This window comes from Ambystoma mexicanum, chromosome 6q (genome assembly GCF_040938575.1).
Source record: "Ambystoma mexicanum isolate Mex_15411 chromosome 6q, UKY_AmexF1_1, whole genome shotgun sequence".
Taxonomy (NCBI): domain Eukaryota; kingdom Metazoa; phylum Chordata; class Amphibia; order Caudata; family Ambystomatidae; genus Ambystoma; species Ambystoma mexicanum.
Window position 1 is genome coordinate 977035992 of NC_090937.1, and position 12633 is coordinate 977048624.

Below are 12633 nucleotides of genomic sequence, written 5' to 3' on the forward strand. Positions count from 1 at the left end.
GCAGACAGGGGCCTTGGGAGTGTGCCTTTGGTGAGGAGGGCGGCTAAAGTTGGTTGCAATAGGTACTCTGGTAAACAATGGGAGTGCAGGGTAAAGCAAGGCCCAGCCACACTAACACCAACAAATGGCTGTGGCCATTTTAGAAGTTCCGTAGGGAACTCAACAAAAGCAGACAGCATGAAGTTCAAAATGAGTGATAGCAGCAACAAAGGAAGATTCAGGACACGGAAAGGAATGCCAACAGGCGCTTAAATAATGCACTGAAGTCAGAATAATTCTGACTCACAAATAAAACGTTTTCTTGTTGCGTGATTCTTGCTCCGTAATCCCTAATGGGTGCAGTCACTCCTGGAACACGTGCACCTACCTCGTGGAGGGGTTCCTGGTTGCCCTACAGGACCTCCAGGCGATCCAGATGATGGTGGAGAAGGGATGCAGGACTTCACGCTCCGTGATCAGCTGAGGGATGATGCGCGTCAAGGCGGTTTATTCTAAACCCGTGACCAGATGGATATGTTGGTTAATTACCATTGAGATAATCTACTTCCCTATGGCGCTGATTGGATAACACTCTTTTAAACTTGTATCAGTTGAATTTGACATTTAATTGGTTGATCCAGAAGGAGTATGCGTGGGTTGAGTGACTAGGTAAATTTCAACCAATCCCTATATGAGATGTGACAGTGTGAAATTGAAATTGTAACTTTACATCCTTCCCCATTGACCTAATCGGTTGGCACCATCTTACCGCTCTCACCATTGTGAACTGTTCATCGCAAGTATAACTTTGCAACTCGTTGTTGGAAACATTACTTTCTTCTCCTTCCTTTCTCATGATTTTGTTTGTCATGCCTCTGACCTTATGTGCTGGGGCTTGGCTGTTTGCAAAACTTCATTCTCTTTCAATGACATGGAGATATATATATATATATATATATATATATATATATATATATATATATATAGGACAGTCCATTTGAGCCCAGTCACACATTCCACAATGCCACCTAGTAGCCATCGCTGGAAGTTCACCTCCAGTTCTGAGCCACAACAGCAAGGCATTATGGGTATGCACATTAACTCAAATGCAAGCTTTTTTTTCTCCAGGACTTTCTGTTTAAGAGGGCAGTGCTACTTTATACATAGCTTGTGCCTATGTACCTTGCAATTTTTTATACATTTCTCTTGCTGCTGTTATGCATATGCTGTGAAGTTTGTTCATGAGTTCCATACAAATCACTGCTTACTAATTAATTCTACTCTGTGTAATGTCAGTTTGCATAACTTCTTTCTTAACAAGTGGGGCTCTGTTAGTGCTACTTATCCTACAGAGGGCTGTATTGCACCTGGCTCATTCTTTCTCGAGAAGCATATCCTTCACTGCTCATTTGTACAGTTCTTACCAACTTGTGACCCTCATTATATGTTTTGATGTACTGCCTAGGAACATAAAATGTTATCTCTTTTTTTAACACAGCCTTGGGTACTCCGTTATGCTGATGTGTTTTGACCAATCGGTGTGCAGTGTTTTGTCCTTTAGCGCTGGGATCTGATATCTTTCTGTGTTGCTCTTTCATGACCTCACTACTGCAACTCAGGCCTGGGAGGATGCTCACCACCCTTGCCTTAACCAATCACTGCATGTTTTTTTAGTCTTGCTTTAGGAAGTTGCAACTTGGTATGTGTGGGTCTCCCTGCAAAGGCCTGGCTAATGTTTTCTGCTGATGGGGTGGGGGGTGAAGATTTTCATTCTTGTGAGATGGCTAACTAGGTCTTGAGGCCTTCATGTACTGTTCATTCAATTAGTCTAAGGGGTTACTGTCTTTCATTAATATTATGAGTACTCTTCTATGTTTCCCTAACTAATGTTAAATGCTGCTTATCTATTAAGGACATATGGTTATGTTAAAGCATAAGATGTATGCATTGCGGCTCACTGAAGCATGGCTACTAATGGTTTGTTGGGCAGACACAGGGAAGCTTCTTTATTTGGGACTGCTGGCTTCTAAACTGTGTTCCTTTTTCCCAGCGACTTTCGCATCTTGTATGTTCACGCACATTTTGGACATTGGATGTATTCACCAACATACTGTACTCCCCGACAGTCTCTTGTTCCGTCTCTCCCTCCTCCGGACCTCACCCGTACACCCTTCACTCTTTCTTTCCTTGGCCAGTCTTCTGTACTCCTGCCTTCCTTTTTCTATCCTTTGACACCGTTGGTCCAGTGCCCCGCCCCACCTGATCCTAAAGGCCAATCTCTGTCTGCTCTTTTCCCATGGGATGAGTTTTCACATTGCAAGTCTTTTATAGGACCCTTTTGGACCTACCCCTTTTCACAGGTAACATTACATTCTGGTTTTAGGCTCTAGACCGTTTAGTGTTCGTTCTGTTCTGCCATCTTCAAACGCGCAAGTGAGTATAGTTGATTTGGTATCGCATTCGTATTCCCCATTCGAGTGCTAATTTAACCAGACAAGTCCAAGGTTCCCAGCTGAGGGCATAAATGTGCTGGTATGTCCATCAAGAAGGTAAAAACACCACCTCTGCCGAGGCTTTTCACTCTGTGACTAAAATTACATACCCTTCTGTCGAGGATCCCCGTAAAGGGGCTGAGGTCACTGGCCATCTGGCTGGAGATCTCTTTGAAAGGGCTAGGTTCACTGGCGGCCCGGCTGAGGCTATAGCTATCTCTAGCTACACAGATGGTCCCTGTCCAGTGGTTAATATGTCCAAACCCTGCTCATGGATCAGTTCAATGACTGAGCGGAAAGGCAACACTATCACCACCAGCTACCTACCTCAGCCACATATCAGGTGTAGATTGAATACTCGCAGGGGGATATTGAATCTCACCAAGTAATGTTTCCCACTTAAGGCATTATGTCAAAGAAAACATATTTTAATCATTATATAACAATACATATCAAAAAGTATCAAACAAATTGCAACAGTCACTTCCAAAGATTTTCTAATGTTCAATGCATAACTAACGCTGTTTATCCATGTTTAATAGAAATATATACATGGTTTAAGTCACTATTTTTCTTACTAACATCACGTAACGATTTATATGCACATTAGTTATGCATTGAACATTAGAAAATCTTTGGAAGTGACTGTTGCAATTTGTTGTGTTTTCGATGTCCCTCTTCTACATATGCTTGAGTTGATAAACGTTTTTATGTATTTGTTTTATACTTTTTGCGGCCACAATTAGATATGGTTTTGCTCAATTTTCCATTGAATCATGGTTTTGTGCCAGTGGACGCATGGTTAATGATATATGGGTTGCGCCTTATTTAATCTAATGTAATTTAATTCGTTTTATGCCTCATGTAAAGTTTTCACAGTGGTACGCTTTTGGCCCTGTGCTTGTGTCCCTTGTTTGTGTTTGTTTCCCTATGATTCGGGTGGTCCAGCTTTGGTGTTTACTAATGCTCGAAAGTCACAAAATGTAGTCCTTTTATTTTTACCGCATGGTGTAACAGCGGGTTTATAATTAATATGGTGTGAGCCATCGAGATGCCGGCGGTTGTATTACTACCAAAGAGGGTCCCGTGCAAGCGTTTGCGGTGAGTGTCCCACTGTAGGCGCACTGCGCCGAGGGTGCCCAGCATGTGGTCCCGCTTGAAATCAGGTGATTGGTGCATGTTGTAATAGATTGTTTTTTGTTTTTGAGTGGACGTTTGTGTCAAGGGCTACCTGAGGAGTGTTATACCGCACACTAACTGAGGACCATTTACGAGTGTCTGTTTTGTTTTGGTTCCCCTTGGGTGTAGTCTGCAACATCATTATGGTGTTGGTGAGTGGGCATGGTGCACGGCACAAGACATTAATATAGAGGTACATGCCATAGGTGGCTTGTAAGACTCGCCTGAACACTATAATTCTTCACCTAGCCGCATTTTGTCACAATTGTGTGGGGGAAATTGGGGCAGTCTGCCTATTATGCGACGGTTTAATATATGCACGTGAGGTGAAGGTATTCCCCATTAAGGACTTGTCATTTGTTTCTTTCTGTAGCCTCGTGTATCATTCATTGACGGTTGCAAGGAATTAGAGGCACTTTTTCGCAGAACATACCTTGGTTCTGTGGTGATGTGGCAGTCAGAGCCTGTCCGAGAACTCTACTCTGTACGAGTGGTGCTTGTGAGTGTTTTTTTATTAGTTTTTTGAAAGATTTTTAAAATATATTCTCCAAAACAGAAGTAAATACTGGTCACTCGTGTGTAATACTCGAGTATTGAGAGTTGTCTTTGTTTTCTCTTTGGTCCACAGGATTTCTATATCTATATAGATTCCAGTGGAGGATTGATTCCGCTGTCCCATTCGCCATCCCTAGAGTTGGAACTTGGGGTGAGTAGGGGCTTATGTGTTTTATTGGTCAGCAACACATTAGTGACAGTATAAGTCACCGTTTTGAATAAATAGGGATGACACTATTTTGATGGTTTTTATCTGCTTTTTTAGATTGACTACTGGCCTATATATGTTGAGAAAGGGTTATTCCGAGCCTTACGTCCTGAAGAAGGTCTTTTTGACCGAAACGCGTGTCGATGCTTTTTGTGAGCCATCTGGACAAACGTAACACCAGATGCAAGACGACACCTGATACTATGGACTGGGTCATTGACAAATGTGACAATTGAAAGAATATGTGTGGCAACATTATCAGTACACACTTCTTTAGATTTTATATTTGGTTTTTATATATGAATGTATGAATGAGTTTTGTACGTGCCTCTGATTGAAGAATTGAATTAATTGTTTTTTTTATATTTTTTTAGGATCTATACAGTGTTTTTGCTATGGGTTTATTGATTCAAATTTGAAATGTACTGAAAAATGTAAGTGTCATCTGGTTCTACTGGTCCATTTTTTGCTTTATCGCTTTATAAAAGCAGCACCAGATGTTTTCAGAAATTGGGTCCTATTGAACATCTGACTGAGAGTGGCTCATGCCGTTATTCAGGGACCAGAGGTTTTTTGTATCATATGAGATCAGGGTGCGTATCATGTTTGAACTTTCCCTAAGATTCACCTCCATCTTGTGGAGTTTTTACCAATTTATATATAGTAAGTTTAGTTTACATTTCCCTTTACTGTACTCCAAATGCGTTTTGCACCCTCTGATCACCAAGACCCGAATATCTTGACTTTGTTTTTTCTTCTTGTTTTGAATCTGTTAGTCAAAAGGATAGCGCTTTTGAGCCCTAACTTTGGTGTTAGTAGCCTGTGTTTGGCTGGCCCCAAACCCACTAATGATGTTACCAATTATCTCATTATGATGATCAGGGTTTTGCTTTATGTCCCCATTCTCTAATCTGGCAGATAGCTGGTTATTAAATCTTTCATAGAATATTGATGACCATTGTGTTTTAGGATTTGAGTTTATAATTTCGAGATGGCTTAGATTGCTCACCAGAATTGGTGGACTAATTGGTAGATTAATTGTCAACTCTAAACATAAATGATCACTCCAATAATTTTCCATGATATGCAGAGTTTCTGCTTTCATAAAAAGATCACGTGATATATAGCTGTAATCGATGGTACTATAATTATATCCACACTCCCATTTTGATGCACTAGGTACGTCTACAGATATGCTGCTGTTTACTCTCCACAAATCCCACAAAACCATCAAATCATTCCATACACTCTCCCTTTTAGCCTAATGTCCATTTTGATTTACAGGGACACAGTCTTCATACAATTGCAGTTGAGATCATTGGCTAGCAATACATGTTTAGACCCTGTTGTACCAAACCAGGCACTCAACAATGTCGTTATCTGTGCAAACAGTTGAGATTGGGAGGCTTTGGTTGGATTCCAATAGACATTGGGCCTCATTGTGAGTCTGGCGGTAGCCATGCCGGTAAAACCGGTAGGCTGCCACTGGACTTGTGATGATTTACCGCCACCTGACGTCCAAGTGGTCCGGTAAGTCAAGCAGCAGTAATTGTTAGTCCCCATTCCCATTGAGTCCTATAGGACTCAATGGGAATAGCACCATGGAAGCACCTGTACCGTTAATAACTGTGCCGGTGCTTTCATTAAAATCTTTGGGCGGGTGCCATTCCACTTGCCAGGGCAGACCATCATTTATCTGGATGAGATGCTCCTTTTGGTGCCGATTTTCCAGGTTCTCCAAGATCACCTGCATATGACGATCTCCCTGCTGCAAGCCCTAGGCATTGTCATAAATGTGAAGAAGTCCATATTCCAGCCTACACAATGCATCCAGTTTCTGGGCTTCAATATAGATTGCAAACAATGCATCCTTCTGCTGCCAGACAGCAGGCTCTCAAAGATTCAGAAGGAAATTTGCCGCCTCATAAAGAAGAGGATGGTCTCTCGAGGACAGTTAGCTAGGGTGGTGGGGATGCTATCCGCCTCCATTTAGGCCATCTTTCCGGGCCCCTTAGAATATAGGGCTTTGCAGCTCCTCAAGTGCAGACATCTCCGCAAGAATCTATCCTATTCACAGATGGTGCTATTGTCTCCCGATGCCAAGTTGGAACTCCTCTGGTGGCTCAATCATATGACTGCCTGGAATGGCAGGACGATCTTTGGTCTATCTCCAGAAATTGTTCTAGAATCCGATGCCAGCAGGGCAGGTTGGGGGGCCAGGATAGGGCAGGTTTCCACTGGAGGGAAATGGTCAGTTCAAGAGAAATCTCTACATATAAACTGTCTGGAACTACTAGCGTGCTCCTTTGCAGACAAGAGCCTCCTTAAGGATCAGGGGAATTGCTGTGTCCTTCTTCGGGTGGACAATATCTCGGCAGTGCATTACATATACCACCTGGGGGAAGACCCGCTCAAGAGCCCTAGCCTATCTAGCAAGGTAGTTTTGGCACTTTTGCCTAGACAGGAACATTCTCTTAAAAGCAGAGTATCTCCCGGGAGCCAGCAATACTGTGGCAGATTGGAATTCCAGACATCTTCAGAACAGGAGCGATTGGACGCTGGACGGAACCCGCTGTCATGATGCCTACCCCCAGGCATCAGGACCAAGCCCATCAGCTCCGGGAGCAGGCATCCAGACACTTATTAAAACCCCAACAGCCCCGGCTGGGGGCTGTTTGGGTGCAGTCCTGGCGCCTTAGGCGCAAGGCTCATCATAGGAATCAGTCCTGGTGCCTTAGGCGCCAGGCTCATCATAGGAATCAGTCCTGGCGCCTTTGGCTCCAGGCTCATAGACTTTACTTACCTGATGCAGACCATGCTGCAAGTGAGTCCAGGCCAACGTGAGGCCTGGATGGGACTATTTTATTACAAGGACTATTTTTTACTCGGGCGTGGTTCTGGGGAACTTCTTACCTGGAACGACTTTGGAGGCTATTTAAACTACGCCCGAACAGCAGCACATGCTTCGCGTCATTCTGCATCCAGCAGCGTAACGCTCACCGTGCCTGCAGCCAGCATCCAGTCTTCAGCCACGCCCGTCTCGAATCTGGAGCTCCTAAAAACAAGAGGAAAGAAAAGGTCAAGGTTAGAAAACTAAATATTTTCGAATTCCTCACCTGATTCCGGGTCCATCTCGCCTCCGGACCTGGAAAGAACATCATTTCAGTACACTTCGCATCTCCAGCTGCAGCGCCGTGCCATACTCACCAGTCCTAGTAGCATCTTCCGATTCGGTGCTGCCTCCATTATTTCTTTGCCGAACTCCGGCACCTGGGGGACAAAAGAAAATAACAAGGTGAGCCGAGAAAACCAACAAATATAACTCTTGTCACAATAGACTTACCTGATTTACCACACGAGGCATTATTCTATAACTCTCCACATCTTCATGTGCCACACCTGCAAAGAGAGAGAAAACAACACGTTAAACACGTGCAACATTTACCAGACAGCGTCAGGTAATACAAACTCTTACCTGAGCGCCACCAGCTACCACGAGAGCATCTTCTCACGAACTCAGCTGCAAGACAAGGAAGGAAGGGGGGAACAAGAGTGAACATCGGACATATTGATCTCTGTGACCTTGATACTTACTGATCCTAGCCAGGAACCTCAGAGTCAATACTCTCCGGACCTCTACCACGGCTTCAAACCAGTGAAGTAACTGGCATCAACGCGCCCCTGCAATCCATGCAGGATGGAGAGCTCATCTTTCAAGAGTATAAGGTGAGATTGCTGAAAGGGCACTTCGGAGTGATAAGTGGGGAAGACTGTGGGGGGTGCCATCACTTGAATCCACAGGTGGCTAAATCCATCTCTCCACTTGCAGGAGAATACTTCTACGGGTCAAGCAGACAAGATTCGGAGGGCCAGTCCAGTCAGTCATCTCTGCACTACACATTACATTGGTGGAGACCGCAGCCGTCCGGGTCCGACCGACGCCCCTGCGGGAGCCAGGTGAGCGTAACACCCTCTTTGCCAGGGGCCTGTCTCTCAGGGATCCGATTCAAGAAGACCTCTTTTCCTCAAGACTCAACTGTCAGGTGCCTCTCTTTTTCAGTTGGAGGCCTGACCCGTTGGCTTTAGCGACCAACGCCTTTCTCCAGGATTGGTCGGGTCTCCTGTCCTATGCCTTTCCTCTGTTCACCATGATCGCCAGAGTCCTGGTGCAAGTGCGCAGAGTCTGCGGCTTTGGTAATAATAACTCCTTTTTGGCCCTCTCAGGTGTGGTTTCCAGCTCTCCTGGAGCTGGCAGTGGATAGTCCTCGTCTTCTCCCTCTCCACCCTTAACTCCTAACAGACCCAACGGGTCTGCTTCACGAGCTGATCCTTCAGGGGCATCTCTCCCTTATGTCTTGGAAGATGTCAGCTCTTCCCTGTGCTTCCAGGGACTTTCGCAGGACTCTATCTGTGCCATCAAGAATTCCTGGGCAGCTTCCACTAAGTCAGGCTACTCAGAATGGAGCCGCTGGGTGGGCGGTGTGTGGCTCGGCACCTCAATCCTGTTTCTGCCCCTTCCGTAGACATAGTGAATTTTTTGGTTGAGTTGTTCAAAGAGGAAAAGGCTTATTGAGCTATTAACAGGTTCAGGTCAGCCACTTCGGCTGGCCATGTGCTCGTGAAAGGAGAACCAGTGGGCAGGCACTTCTCGGTGCATAAGGCCCTTAAGTATTTTTGCATTAGGGTCCCGCCTAAGGCTATGTATTCAGTCCTTTGGGATGTCAATATGGTCTTGGATTTGTTTCACTCTTGGCCCCATAATAAAGACTTCTCTTTGCAACAGCTTTTCTCTAAGTTAGCCATGTTACTGTGTCTTATCTCCATACAAAAAGGGTGTCAGATATCAGAGCTTTGGATGTTGATAATAATGTGTTTTCTCTGCAGGGGAAACCTTCTTTATTTCTATGAGAACGAAATGCATGATTTCTTCCAATTCATACCCAGCATTTCCAGAAAACCTCAAACTGTGTGGTACAATGTTTAAAATGTTTTGAGTTAAAGACAGAGGGGCTTAGGTCCCCTGGTACCGCCCAGCTGCTTATTTCTTACAGGAACCCCTATAAACCTGTGTCCCTCGCCACTTTAGCCAGATGGGTCATGAAGGAAGCAGGGATTGACAATTCTTTCTTCGGGGCACACTCGGTAAGGGCTGGTTTGGCTTCTAAAGCCGCCTTCCTGGGGGGGGGGGAGCTGGAACAGATTTTGAAAGCAGCTGATTGGTCCAGAGAGTTCACATTCAAGACATTTTATCATAAGCTTATTAATCATGTTGCACTTAATGTGATGCAAGGGCTTTAAACTTGCATAATATGAAGCCTCATGTCTTGACATAGAATGGTTTATCCCCCCCACTGACGTGAGAAGGGGTTTAGATTCTATTAAAGACAAGGAGACCAGTATTATCACACCCACCCTTTTTCTGTCTGTTTTACATGAAGCTTTGGGGTGAAGTGATCCAGTCAAGGTTTCTCGAGTGCCGCAGGGTGGTGCGACATGAGAAGATCCCAGAGCTGGTTATTGATTGGGTAGTCCATGTTACTGCGTCTACACTTCAAGGATGGCGTCTGATGTGATGCAGCTAAAGAAGAGGAGTTGTTACTAGAGGAAAGGACTTATATGGGGTGGGTGTCTGCCTATTGGTTGCTGGCAGGGCATGGCCTGGCCTTCATCTTCGATTGGGGATTCCTCCCTTTGTTATCACTGAAAAACAGTTTTTTTTCAGTTTAATTTGTTGAAACTTGTTTTGTTCCAAAATTGTCTTTGCTGCTGTGTTGTCAGAAGTAAAGATTGTAATGCATAATACATTCCTTGTCTTTAATAGAATCTAAACCCCCTCTCATGTTAGTGAGGGGGATTAACTACTGTCAATCAATCGTAGCCAAAGTCAGAAGTGATCACGAAGCTTAGCAACACACCCACAAATGAAGCATTGACAGTGCGTCTATTTGCATGTCATCAATCAGATGTAATTTGTGTCCGCTTGCAGATGTTCTGCAAGTGCTTGGTGCCTCTTCCTGGTGCCAGTGTGCTTTATTTCTCTGTAGGGGCGAGGTGCACATTTTTTTGTTTGATAAAGTAGCTGTGTTTTGGTACAGGTGCATATTTCTCATGCTGTGTGAAGCCATTATGAGGGCGCCCGTCACTTGTGGTGTTTGCGTTTATTTGCTGGTGTTTTAGCAGGTGCATATTTCTGAAGCCAGGGTGCGTCTGTTTGCAAGCATGAAATTCACATTTCAACTATGTGTCCATTTGCAGGTGCTTTTGGCCCCCGTTTCTCATGCCAGTGTTCCTCAGTTTGCAGGTGCGAGGTGAGAGTTTTCGATGTTGTGTGTGCCCTTTGACAGGTGTTTTTGAAGGTGCTTCATGCACGTCTCAGGTGCTGTTGCCATCATCACAGGGTGTTTTTGCACATTTCAATTACAATGTTTGCCCATCTACAGGTGTGCGGCGAGCCTTTCCGTCCGTTGTTTTTCCGTCCACCTGGAGTTGTTTTTGCTGATGATTTGCGCACCTCATGTTGTGCTCAGTGTTGTATTCAGTTTGAGTGTCGGTGTAGTTTGTGGCATTGGAAAGGGAATGGGTGCGATTGCCCTAACCTCTGTGGTTGTATGGAAATGGGCGATGCTGAGCGAGTTACCTGCCTCAGAATGGAGTTTGAACTGTTAATTAATCTTTTGTTACGCACTTAATATCGACGACCAGTCTCTAAGGGCAGAACCGGGATTCAAACCTATATTGCTTTGTTGCCCACGCTATCCTTGTTGTATAGAATAAGAATGCTAAAAGTAGTAGTATTGTTCAGAATGTGGCCACCAGGGGTCACACCTGCGACCCCTGAGGTCTCTCTTGCTACCCATGTGGTCTCCGTTGCAACCCCTAAAAAAACAAAAAAAACATTTTTTTTAAATTGAAGCTCCTGGGCTGTGGCCAGCTCTTTGTTTCTGTAGTGACTGGCTTTCTTGTTCAGGCCTCTTAAAAGAACAGGGGGTTCCACAAGTGTAACACTTTGAGCAGTGACCCTCAATAAGAAAGAATAGGAATAACAAATAGTTTGTCTTTCTAGAATTTTATACAATAATTGCTAGAATCATTAAGGATTTATTTCAGGCACACTTCAGGGGGAGAGTCACTGATTTAGTCTGTTCTTAAACACCTCAAATTCACAATGCAGACATAATTTTCCAAAAAACATTTAGAGTGGAATAAGCAGCCATTCGGACTATGTATTTTGCTTTTCGCAAGTTGCCGTTATTGCATGTTTTTTTTCTGCCGTTGTTTTTCTTAAGATCATCAGAAGACATTCCTTCTCGGTGTCCTCGTTCACTTGACAAAATCCTTGTGCCTAAAAGCTTGTGTACAGTGACGACATGTTTGACCATAGCACATAAAGTGGCCCTTGATTTCATCGTGCCACAATTAATGCTTTGTTGTAATTTGTCTCTTTCCTGTCTCCATGGTATGCTGATCCGGATGTTTGTTTGCATGTATTAGGGAAAGAGTGCCCAGAGTACGGGATGCCGTGTGAGTGTGCTGCTTTCCCTGCGCTACTCTAAATTCTTTAATACACATTTATGAACCCTCTCAATGGTATGTATTTTGCCAACTTCTGAAGCCTGAAAAGTAGATCCACGCAGGCTTGACATGTGGTCAACTTTGCACCAAGCCTGCAGATGAACTGTCCTGCTGTTAAATCTCAGTTACCAGTTTAATGGTATCCACTACACAGTGTAATTTGCTTTCTGACTTTGAGAACATTCAGGCATATAATTGCTCATTTTCTATAGCTGTTTAGATAGCTATAGCCGGTAAGATAGCTCAGTGGGTTGAGCGCTTGCGGCTGCGATGTGTGTGTGATCCGCAGGTTCGAATCCCGGCAAGGCCAACTCAGCCATTCATCCTTCTGAGGTTGATAAATGAGTACCAACATAGGTTGGGTAATATTGTATGTATACTTATTCTATTTAAAGCGCTTAAGCATAAGTGCTATATTATAACACATCATTATCATTTGGCCTTGGCGGTCTGCTTGTTCTCAGAGTAATTTAGTAACATGGGCCTATACACGCTGATATTAATCCTACTACATATGGTAATCATTCTTGTATGAAATGTATATCACATTACTGATATCTTAACCATATTTTTCGTAGTGTACTTAGCAACAATGCTATGTGAAGCCACTTCCTGTTTTGTCAAGGGGTGAAAGTTCGTGTTCATCGC